At 36.4% G+C, this 13268-nt stretch overlaps 1 protein-coding gene across 1 annotated transcript in view; it reads right to left on the bottom strand.

The window, feature by feature from the left end:
• The window catches only part of COL24A1 (collagen type XXIV alpha 1 chain), a 392516-nt gene that overhangs the window by 41182 nt on the left and 338066 nt on the right, over positions 1–13268 (bottom strand). The window lies entirely within an intron of this gene.

Genomic DNA, 13268 nt, shown 5'->3' with positions numbered 1-13268 from the left:
AGAGTTTCAGAATCTGTAAATAAAGTTTTATTGGAAAACAGTCATGCTCATTCATTTATATATTGTCTGTGACTGCTTTGTGCTATAATGTCGTTGTGGCAGAGACTAAAAGGCACTCATTGCTTCCCACTACTGCTTGTTGCATTGCAAATTACAGTGATGCAATTATAACTTGACAGTGTTTTGAGAGGAACATATATTGACTCATTGTGAGATTTTATTATCAGTGCATATCTGTTGTATCAAAACAAGAAAAGAAGAAAACAGTGGGCTTTGAATGTTGTATTTTTAAGGCACAGTGGAATGTGGATTATTTTGTGATCAAATTAGATGTGAAAGCTTTATTTATTATGCAATGACACTATAGTTTTGCTAAAAAAAGTACAATATACATCAACATTATCATACCAAGCACTTGACACAATATTCCCACCTCACAGAAGTGTAACAGTTAGAAAAATTAGGAAACCTAAAATGGAGTATCTTATCACAATAAAAATTCTTCACAAAAATTTGAAAATGAAGTTGCAACTAAAGTTTCTGAGTGGCTCATTTGTTAGTCCAACAAAGTTGCTTATTGATAGATTTAATTAAATCGTGCAGCAAAAATAAACTCGTTTCTTAGCATTTTGGCAAGAACAGTTGCTTAAAATGTCAAGGACACTGGAGCAGCATCAATAGTCAATTGAAAAATAAGGCAAATGCTTTCAAGTGGTTTTCCTTGCCTCTTGATTAATCGACAGATGTTAGTAATACTACTCAGCTGTTTATTTGAGGAGTCATTGCTGAGTTTGAAGTGCCTGAAGCATTAACCTATATGAATAGTTTGTGGAGTGACTATAGGTAAGAATATTTTCAAGTAAGTTAAAACATTAAGTCAGTTCAACCTGAAGTGGTATCTGCTAAATATTTTCAAGTAAGTTAAAACATTAAGTCAGTTCAACCTGAAGTGGTATCTGCTAAAATGTGATAAAACTGATGGCAATGGATTAGCAATGGATAAGAGAAAGACTAACTAGACGAATTAACAAAACTTGTTAAAATGTTAAGATATTTAGAGCTATGTTTATTTATTGTATTATTCACTATCAGGTACTCTGAGGAAAATACTTGAATCTAGCATATGTTATCATTGACTCTTGTAAATTTAACCTTCCGTGGTTCTGTGAATTTTTTTTGTCAAAATAGAAACTGAATATCCTGACTTTCTCTAACATGTAGCAGTTTGATGGCTTAGTAGGGATAAAGTTTTATTGAGATTTTTGAGACTATGATTGAAGTTTTTTTGAATGAGAAGAACTGCCCTCAACCTCTATTATGGAATGATAAATGGCTTTAGAAATTAGATTTTGCTGCAGACTCATTTAATGCTTATCTATGAATTCAACCAAAAATTGCAGGGCAAAACAATGCTCACATGTGAAACATACTGTGATAAAGTCATTTTGATGACAACTAATGTTTGAATCACAAGTAATGTCAAACAGCTTTATACACTTCCTGTGCTGTCAAAAATTAAAACAAGAAGTGAGATCTCCATTTCCACACAAATTTGCGGTGGGTAGATTTTCTGAGCTCAAACACTTTCAGCCTTTGAAAGTGAAAAGCGTTTTCACTTTCAAAAGCATTTCTAAAGCATTTTTCAGACCTGGATGCAAGAAATTTCTATATTCAAAATCCATTTAACTGTTCACTTGAGGAGTTCAACCTATAACTTCAATTGGAAATGACTAATGTACAATATAATGACATTCTAAAAGGCAACTACCAAGAGAAGAATCTAACAGAATTTTATAAATTCCTTCCAAGCAATGAATATGCTCAATTAAAATCATATGCTCATGAACTGCAGTATTTGGCAGTACATATCTGTGTGAAAAGAATTTTCAAAGATGAAATATGTAAAACATGCAAAATCTCATTCTAAGTCACATTAACAAATGAAATTTTGATGATAGGAAACTGTAATAAGCTAAATGTTATCCTCCTTGCAAAAGAATTCTGTTTTTCTCATTAGTAGACTTGTATCACAAAAAATTATACTACATTAATATATTTTAAATTTCATAAATAAAAATTTTGTGAAAACTTATTTTCTTTCTTGTTACATAAGTTCTTAAGTAATATCCTTGATTTTGCCTCTTGCCTTCTAAACTCAAAAACAGTTATTAATATTTACAGAAAAATTTTGCTGACCCCTGTTCTAGGAGGTGATTGCTACTTTCTGAGTTGATTCCTGGGATAATAAATTGGGTCGTGTAATAGTTGTTCCATGCATTCAACAATATTTGTTGAATACCATCTATGTGTAAAGAAGGTATCATGAGAAGCCCTGTGGAGAATACAAATATAAATAAGATATGGTTTTTATTTTTAAGAAGCTTAAAATTAAGTTAAATAGACTGTAACATAAATAGTTATAATAAAGGCAGAAATGTAAAAAAAAAAAAAAAGACCAGATGAGAAAAGAGATATAAATACTAGAAAGGTGCTGAAGAGGGGAAGTTACCTTTGGTGCTAATTAGAAAAGAAATTACTGAGAAGGTAGGGTTAACTGGATCATAAGGTAAAGCTGTTTCCCTTAGAGTTATAAATGTGGTAGGAGAGATAACTGACTCCAGATACGCTAGACTCATTTCTGTGGAAGGCCTGCTTGGGAGAATAGGATTCAAAAGGTAAAGCCAATTTTGAATTTAATGCTAAAGCACTTTTCCTCTTTTTAAAAAATGTTTCCTCCAAATTATCACATATCTTTTTATTCTCTTACTAGTGGTAAAAAAATAGTTCAATATATTAAAAAATTACCTTTTCTAAGCAGATTTTCTTCATGATCACAAAACTCACTAAAATAATGAATAAAATCATTTTTTCTATCACTATCACTAGGTGCCATGTACTATGCTCAGTGCTTAGGACACAGGCTCACATTCCTTAGCTTGACCTTCAAATCTTTTTTTGTCCCAATCTACATCAACCATTTTATCTCTCACCATTTATCTATATTAGTGGCTCTCAATATTTGTAAGGAACCATTATGAGGGCAAAATCTATATAGGGAGGGAGGAAGGGAGGGGGGCATGACAGAGGGAGGGAGAGGCAAGGGAGAGCGAGAGAGATCCACATTGTGGATTTAGGATTCAGCTGGTGTGGTTCTTCCACATTGCTTGCACCTTATCCTAAGTCATTAACCTATGCTAGTTCTTTCCCTTTGCTTCTTGCTATGTGTTTTACATTGATTTGATTTAATTTGGTCTGGGAGCCTTTTGGTTCCATATCTCTGGGATAGATTATCTGGTAGTGTATTTTCCATATGAACTGTGAGAACCCTGGAGACATGAGATGGTGCCATTGTAGAGCTCATCAATACAAATGAAAGCAAATCCAGTCATAGTCATTTGAGACTGTGGGATACAGAATTTCAAAAATGTTCAGGGAAGGGACTTCCCTGGCGGTCCAGTGGTTAAGACTTCACCTTCCAATGCAGGGGGTGTGGGTTCGATCCCTGGTCGGGGAGCTAAGATCCCACATGCCTCAGGGCCAATAAACCAAAATATAAAACAGAAGCAGTATTGTAACAAATTCAGTAAAAACTTAAAAAAATGTTCAGGAAAGATATAAGTGTTATACCAATGGCCAGGATTCTAATGGGAATATGACTATAGGAAAGGCAAGTTTTAAAAACAAAATTCAGATGAATAGTGCCCTTCCCAATAAAAACAAAAAGAGGCTGAAAAACCTGAAGAAACCAGTGGCCTAAAGAGAAAGCAGATTTTACAAGGTCATAAATAAAAGATGGAAGGAAGGACATGTAAGCCAGGAGGAAAACAAATAGACCAACAAAGTCGCTCCAGAATTAAACTAGGTGAAAGTTTATAAAATACGAATGAGTGTAGAATTTAAAAAAGTAATAATGGGTTGTCTTTCAAGACTGAGCGTATCCTGTGTCTGGCTGTATTAGACAACTAGTGATGCCAATTGGAGAGGAGATGTATCACGTGAAAGATCACCCTAGATGACTTTAGGACACCTCAACATTCCGGAGTTCTAAAATAGTACCACTTTACCTCACTTTACTTGTAAGTTTAGGTATTTTTAAAAATCTTTATTCTCCAACAGAAAAAAAATGTATCTTTTGGGTGATACATGAACAATGGACATGCAAAGACTGCTGAACATTCCTGAGGTCAATAAGTATTTTTAGTGAGAATAATAAAGACCATATGACTAGTCCTTAGGGTTAACTGTACACGAGAAACTTCATTTTACTTGCAGCGCTATCAGACATTGTAACACAGCACGATAAATATGTTCCAAATCATTTACTGTTCACATTGGTTTCTTAGAGAGAAATTTGAGGAAAGTAGCAGAGTGTTCTGTACAAAGTTCCAAGCAATGTTTCATACAAGTAGAGAACAAACATTTCTTATGAATATACAGATGGATGAGTAATTCTGCTTTCAAGAGAAACAGATGCTAATCCCTAGGAATTCTTTCCAGTGTTTTCTAAATGATTTGTCTAAAACCAATCAGCAAAGCGTAAGTCACTGCGAGCAAATTTTAAAAAGTAAATAAAGTCAGCATTACCATTAATTTGTTCAGAGATGCTGAGACCAATCAATAGTTTACCTGAGTCTTAAAAAAGTTAGTAAAATGATAAGGGTACATGATGACTCATGGCCAAAATCTTTCATTATCCTCAGATAGAAGGCAGTCTCCCTGCTGAAATTGGGTTTGACTCTGTAAGAAAGTGTCAGTTTTTACAGGACTGAAGCTGATGGCTGCTTAAGCCTTGGGTTTCTAAGGAAACAAGTACTTGGATCAGTAATGACAATAATGTCAACCACAACGACAAGAGTTACTTTTTATTGCTTACTTTTTATTGCGTGTCTTCTATGTATAAGAAACTGTAATGGCAATATGGTTGTGTTGTTTTATTTAATCTGATGTCAGTTAAGGAAAGAAAAGGAAGTTGCTTTCCATTTTGACTTCCCTGTGCAGAAAGGAAGGAATAGTTTTAAGTCTGCCTTCATCCTGGAACTAAATGGAAAGATCTGGTAAGGAAAATGGGGCTAACTACACATATTAGAGGACAGACACAGAGACAAATTTTGGAACAATGATGACTGGTTTGCATTTAATAGTGAAACATACCAAAGAGAACGTTATACTGTTTGTTATTCCCCAGGCCCCTTGGTGTAGCTGTCTTATTCTCATTAGAATTAAAACAAATATATTAAGAACTAGAATGTGCTAAATAAAGGCAACAATAGAAATCCACATTTTAAAGAGGATTAGCAAAGGAATACTATCTTTAAAGTTTTAAGTAAAATGAAATTTTTTAATGTGAATTTCACGGATTTTTCAATAGTAGATTGATAAATTTAAAACTACACTGAACTTAAATTAGTTGATGTTTTAATCTAAAATAAAATTACTAGGAAAACAGTTTTTTCCTTTCCCTACAGCCAAGCACCCTCCTCTGTGCTCATAGCTTATGTTTATATAGTTACTTGCTGTATGAGAAAATAGTAATTAAAACTAATTTACTTTCTGTAGTATAAAAAATAAATGCGACGACCTAATTTTTTTTGCATAATATTAGGCAACGTAAGTACAGTATTTTTAAAGCCAGCAAACCAGTGGATTATAAAAGTAATACTTTGCTTCCTTTACTCCAAGCAACTAAAAACACTTCTGTTTAAGTAGGAATTTCTCATTTTATTTGGCTTACTAAATATATCCCTCCTAGGAAAGAATTGGCTATTTAAAAATATGTGGGGTAGTAATTATTAGGTGATTATATGCAAGGCTACATTATAATAAATACTGTAGCATTCTTAACATTTTCCTGTAGGGGCAATCATAAATAATGTGGCCAAAATGTGAGAAATAAGATTTATGAATGAGCTGTGTACCAAACTTAGGAGGTAACTTTAGCTTTGAATCACTAAACATGTTAATGCCTATGGAACTTGGAGTGGGATTGAATTGAGGCAAGTCTTAAGGTAGTGAAGGTAGGTCTGCTTGACTCAAGTCCATTCCCAAGAGCATACACAACTAACTCTTGTTCAGTTTCAATGGATACAGGCATTTCAACATTGTAATACCTCACAGAAATTACTCATTTTCATAGAACAATTGGTCGTTTATCATTCTTGCAAAATGGACAGTTTCAAATGCCATTATAATACTGGACAAAATAAGTGTAGCCTATGAAATCTCCTTTACCCAGGCCTCAGCCTATAATCACGGGACTAACAGGGAGTGAAGGACGATATTTCATCTATTCTTTGACTCTAAGCATGACTAGGCATTCATACCACCATGAAGAAATGAATGTCCATCCTTTTTTCAAAAATAACAAATCCGTACCCATACTATCTTGCTTGATCCTCGGCTAATCCTATTATCATGCCAAACTTTTTCCTGCCTGCAGGTCTTTTCATTTTGGGTTTTTCACATGGCAAGTTCTTCCCTCATTCTTAAGTACTTGGGTCAGTCTTACCTTCAGTCCTTAGCTCAAGTGTAAGCCTTCTCAGTGAGGCTGCTATAGTCTCTTCCATCTATAAGCTATTTCGCATTACACTTTATCTCAAAATCTATTTGCCATTATGCGTTCTTTCATAGCACTTCCACAATTTAGAATTACTTGATTTGTTTATAGACTACTACCCAATTATTAGGTTGATTCATATTAAATTGTGACTTTTTTTAACGTCAAAAATGGTCAAATGTCAGCAATTTCCTGCTGTTGCACGTATATTCCATGAGGGCTTTTCTTTGCCCATCTTGTTCACTGCTGTCTTCCCTAACTCCGGGCTCATATTGTAACTGAGCAGGACTCTATGGGGCCTTCCCGGGACAGACCCATCCCCCATAGCCTCTGCTTTAGCTCCCCTCTGAAGTATCTAGATTATAGTATCTGATGCACATTTCCTGAGTTGCTTTACAGATACTAAAAGCTCCACTAAATGGAAGAAATTAACTACTTGATGACCATGAGCACATAGCCCCCAGTCCCACGGGTGCCTAAGCATTGATAATGTTAACTCCTCTGACACACCACCCTGTAACCTCACCATCAACCAGAGAAGTTTTTATGAGCTAATCACATATCCTGTGACACCCCTCCCTCACCTCGCCTTTAAAAATGCTTTGCTGAAACCCATCCGGGAGTTTGGGCTTTTTGAGCACTAGCTGACCAGGACTCCTTGTATGGTGCCTTACAATAAATGTTGCACTTTCCTTCACCACAACGTGGTGTCAGTAGATTGGCTTTACTGTGTGCAGGCCAGTGGATCCAAGTTTCATTCAATAACACTGTTACGTACTAAACAAATATTTGTTCGCTGAATGTCAGACTAGCCATGAAAATTATTATGAAAAGATAGTAACTCAATAAGTGCATGCACCGTACTGAGCACTTCACATACAAGATCTCATTTGGTTCTCATAAAAACCATATGAATTAGATATTATTGTACTAATTTTATAGATGATTCTTAAGATAAGTAGCGAACACATCTTAATTTTAAACTCAGTTCCCAAAGTCATAGTTATTATGCAAAGGACATTTATTCTTCAGATATTTATTGAGCTTCTTCTAAATGGGACTGACACTATGCTAAGTGCTAGGGATACAAAGACAAATAAAACAGAATCCACCTTCTATAGAAGTTTACAAATGCCTGGGGGAGAACGACGTGAAGATCAGTAATTAGAACCCATATGAGCCATGCTCTGATGGAATCAATGTACAGAGTGTACAGAAGTTCAAGCAGGCATGCTTAACTTTGACTGGAGAGTCCAAGGAAGAGATAACAGTTCAATTGAGTCCTGAAAGATCAAAAAGTTGTTCCTCCTAGGGAAAGATGGAAGAGTCTTCCAAGCAGAGGGAATAAATTACACATACAAAGCCATGAAAGTGAGGGAAATACACAGAATTTGGGGCAATGTCTAAGAAATTAAGCATACTTGAAAAAAGTATAGCACAGTGGTTAAAACACAGGCTCTGAATCTAGATTGTGTGATTCTGAATTCTGGCTCTATTATTTGTTGTCTGTGTGACCTTGGGCGAGTTACTGTGAGTCTCAGGTTCCTTTTCTGTAAACTGAAGATAATAGCTATACCTATGTCATGGGATTTTGGTGAGAATTAAACAACATCATATATATTCAGCACCTGGAATAGTGCATGGCACATATTATTATTATTATTTTTTTTTGGCACATATTATTAAAAAAATTTTTTTTGCACGTTTTACCATCTTTATTGGAGTATAATTGCTATACAATGTTATGTTAGTTTCTGCTTTATAACAAAGTGAATCAGCTGTATGCATACATATATCCCCATATCTCCTCCCTCTTGCGTCTCCCTCTCACCCTCCCTGTCCCACCCCTCTAGGTGGTCACAAAGCACGGAGCTGATCTCCCCATCCTGGCACATATTATTTAATAATGGTTTAATAACTGTTAGACTAAAATACACAGCACATGTGAATAGCAAGGTAGAATGTATGACTGGAAATGTAAACAGGCCAGATCCTAAAGGAACAATATTCCACAAAGAGTATGAACTTTATTGGATTCGGAGTCACTGAAGCGGCAACTAGGAAGGTTACTTCCTTTAGCGAACCTTTCATTTTGTTGCTAATAAGCAGCCAGACAGGCTGAGTTCTGTCTGCTCTGGAACAGTTCCTAATGAGCAGTAAACGGGCCAAAACAAGCAGAGGGTGGAGAAGAGAGAGAAAGTAGCAATCAGGATAAACCCTAACTGGATAATCAACCCCTTAATAATCAAGAGGTGACAGGATTTGATGAATGTAGATCTGGCTGATGCCGGTATGTTTCTTCCTCCAAAATACTAAGAAATATATCTTCCTGGAAACAGAAGTTTCTTTAGGGTGACCAGCTCATAAACTAGAGAACACACAACCCAGAGGGGTGCCAGGGCTGCTGGTGTTCCTAACAGAGGCTTCTACAGTGGTCCTGCTACTCTATGCTTGGATCATGAGTGGGCTGATGAAGTGTGTTTTTCCTTCTTAGACTGGACACAATTCACAAGTGGAAAATGCAAGAATTTCAACGTTCTTTTAGGACAAGCATCTCATTTTAGACAACACTTCAGCCTGTGTTCACCTGAGAAAGTGCATAGTCAAGACTGAAAGGCCTTGGGCTTCCCTGGTGGCGCAGTGGTTGAGAGTCCGCCTGCCGATGCAGGGGACACAGGTTCATGCCCCAGTCCAGGAAGATCCCACGTGCTGCGGAGCGGCTGGGCCCGTGAGCCATGGCCACTGAGCCTGCGCGTCTGGAGCCTGTGCTCCGCAACGGGAGAGGCCACAACAGTGAGAGGCCCGCGTACCGCAAAAAAAAAAAAAAAAAAAAAAAAAAAGATTGAAAGGCCTTGATTTGTCCTAAGTCAAGCTGTTAGTTTTGTTTCTTTCCCTTTTTTCCAATAACCAATTTTATAGTTGCAGCAGTGAAAAATAAAAAAAATGGGTAAGGCTTCATTTTGATGACAAATAGATTTATGATCTTTGCAGGGAAAAGTTGTTTTCCTTTTTCATAAATGAAAACAGCATGGTAGACTCATTTACTACAGATGTGCTAAGTTGCCTAGTCTCAAAACACTCATTTATACAGAAGGAAATTCACACAGTCAACTGTGAGCCTCCCCAATACTATCCTTCAGTTATAGTCACATGACTTTAAAAAAACACTGAAACTGCAGTGTGAATGTGCCAGGAATACGTTAACTCCTTTGGCCACATCAAAAAAAAGAAAGAACATTGTTTAGGAAAATCAGGCAGTTGCATAATGCTAGAAATCCCAGAATAAATATTTTTCTCAGTGGAAAAATCAGCAGTCTTTAAAGGTAAGCCAAAAAGCACCACGGTGCCATGATTTGAAAAAAAGAAAAAACAACAACAACAAAAAAGACCAATGGAAAGATGTCCTTATCCTTGTTGAAAATATTCCAGGGAATTTGCTAGTATTACTTTCTCTTAAGCAATTTTTCTATTACCATAGTAGGTTTCAGAAATAATTATCTTAGAAATCACTTTTCCTAATGACCAGTTTAGCCACTGTACCTAATTTCACTGAACAGACTTGTCCCTTATAAAGCTTTATAACTAATTTCATATCAGATGTTCTACAGGGAGCAGAAACATTTGTGGAAAGTATTTCCGTATTCATAAATACCAATATCATGTGTAAACCTTGGGGTTGAAAGGGGATTCTTCAAGGGAAAGTTATTTTGTTTTTATTTCAATGGTTACAAAATGCTTCAATACTTATGACATCCTGATTTCTAAGTATGCATGTAAATCTTTTCTAACATTCTTTGAAAATGCTAAAAAGTAGGAGACAATGAGTTACGATCTGATACCTAATTGCTTACTAATGGAAATACCAGATGCCACTCAACTTCATGGCCCTGTGAGGTATACTGCAGCAGTATTCAACATTATTGTAATTCATTTCAATTTTTTCACCACAGAATTCAATGAGCTTTTTATACTAGTCATATATAAAGGGATATGTGGCTCAGAATCTGTTTTTTTTAATGACCTCCAATTAGAAGTAGAATAACTTACTAAGTGGAGTTAGAATATGCATGTTTTGTTATCTGACCAATTCATACTCAGATTCTTTTTTCCCTTGATTTTAAGTCTTCAGTCTCTCCATCTCTACTAAGTCCCTCTAGCATTTAAATATGGTTAAGGCTCGCTCATTTAAAAATAACTTTCTACCTTAGCCTCAGTTTCTTCTCCAGTTATTGCCCTACTTTCTCCTTCAGAGCCAACTTTCTCCATTGGATTGTCTGCATATCTTGATTTCCTCATACCCTCTCACTCCTGAAGCACTCCAATCCTTTCTGACCCCACTAATCAAATCAAATACTCGCTAAAGTTACCAATGACCTCCATATACTAAAATACAATGATGATAATTTTATCTTGTTAGATTTCTGTATTAGGTGGGGGGGTCCTTATGTGCAAACATCAGAAACCAATTAAGCAAAAAATTAACTGAAAAGATATTGAGTAGCTCATATAATCACACATAAATCTAGAAAACCAGGTTTGGAAAATGGGTAGAATTAAAAGAAGACTAGGCAGCCAGAATTTAGACACTGTAGTGACCACCGGACCAGCTGCTGGACATTGACCGCAGTCATCCTTGGACACTGAGTGCCACTAAAAGTTACTGCAACTGCCACCAGAACGGAATCTCCATTATCGCTGCTTCTGTCTTACTAACTCTGCAATGGAAGGTGTGGGTGAATATAACTGATTTCTTAGGCCTGGGTCATAGGCCTACATTCTTGTTTCAAAGAGGGAGTGGAAGGTAAGAGTCTAGATTTTTTGACTTCAGTAGTAGAAGGTGGCTTGCCATCAAGACTCAAAAAAGAAAGGAAACATAAAAATTTTTGAACATAAAAATGGGGTCAAGATGCTGAGTAGCCAAAAAACAAAACCAAAAACAGAATAAAACACATGTCCAACAAACTCTCTCATGATGATTAGACACAGTCGATGACTTTCTCCTTGATATATTCTTAAGCTCCCACGACATTACATTCTTTTTCTCCTATCTATTATGGCGACTCCGTCTCAGACTCCTTTGTCATGTCCTCTTCCTTCTTTACCTGACTTCTAAATGTTAGAATTCCTCACCACTTGGTTCTGGACCTTCTTTCCACTGTTTATCTAATATTTGTGTGTGTTTTTCTTCATTTGCTCCCTATGTCCATTCACTGCCCCTTCTCTATGTTGCTATTTGTATTGAGTCTTCTGATCCATGAACATAGTGTATACACCATTTAACATCTGGGTCTTCTTTAATTTCTGTCAGCAATGTTTTACAGTTTTCAGTATCAAGTTTGCACATTTTTGGGGGGTCAGATTATCCCATTTTGATACTACAGTAAGTACTGCTTTTTAAATGTCAATTTCTGATTGTTCGTTGAGTATAGAGAAATACAATTCTTTTTTTTTTTTTTGGTGGTACGCGGGCCTCTCACTGTTGTGGCCTCTCCCGCCGTGGAGCACAGGCTCCGGACGCGCAGGCTCAACAGCCATGGCTCACGGGCCCAGCTGCTCCGCGGCATGTGGGATCTTCCCAGACCGGGTCATGAACCCGTGTCCCCTGCATCGGCAGGCGGACTCTCAACCACTGCCACCAGGGAAGCCCCTACAATTCATTTTTGTATATTGATATTGTATCCTGCAATCTTGCTAAATTCAATTATTAGTGGGTTTTTTTTGGTAGATTCTGAAGGATTTTCTACGTAGATGATCGTGTTGTCTGTGAATAAAGACAGTTTTATTTCTTCCATTCCAATCTGGGTGGCTTTTATTTATTTTTCTTTTACTGACTAGAACCATTAGTAGAAGCTCCAGTACAGTGCTGAATGTATCATATAAATGTAAGAGGATAATAAAGATATCTGCTGGCATATGAGGCCTTGGAAGGTTTATCTCACAAACACCTACATTGAAAATACTTTTTGGAGGAAGTACTCAAATAATAATAAAAATAAATTCAGGAGGTTCTATAAGGAATACTGAAAGTAATAGTGACTAAATAGCTTAATTAAGTTTACTACTATGTTAAAAAAAGAAACAAAGGAAATAAAAAGAGAAAGTAGGTCAGAATGGCTATCATCAAAAAATCTACAAACAACAAATGCTGGAGAGGGTGTGGAGAAAATGGAACCTTCCTACACTGTTGGTGGGAACGTAAATTGGTACAGCCACTATGGAAAACAGTTTGGAGGTTCCTTAAAAAACTAAAAATAGAACTACCATATGATCCAGCAATCCCACTCCTGGGCATATATCTGGAGAAAACCATAATTCAAAAAGATACATGCACCCCAACGTTCACTGCAGCACTATTTACAATAGCCAGGACATAGAAGCAACCTAAATGTGCAGCAACAGATGAATGGATAAAGAAGATGTGGTACATATATACAATGGAATATTACTCAGCCATAAAAAACAACGAAATACTGCCATTTGCAGCAAGATGGATGGACCGAGAGATTGTAATACTGAGTGAAGTAAGTCAGACAGAGAAAGACAAATACCATATGATATCGCTTATATGTGGAATCTAAAGAAAGGGTACAAATGAACTTATCTACAAAACAGAAACAGAGTTACACACGTAGAAGAAAAACTTACAGTTACCAGTGGGAAAGGGGGGAGGGATAAATTGGGAGATGGGGACTGACATATACACATTACTATATAT

This window comes from Orcinus orca, chromosome 1, assembly GCF_937001465.1.
Source record: "Orcinus orca chromosome 1, mOrcOrc1.1, whole genome shotgun sequence".
In the NCBI taxonomy this organism is placed as follows: Eukaryota; Metazoa; Chordata; class Mammalia; order Artiodactyla; family Delphinidae; genus Orcinus; species Orcinus orca.
This window is presented reverse-complemented; position numbering and strand designations above follow the sequence as displayed.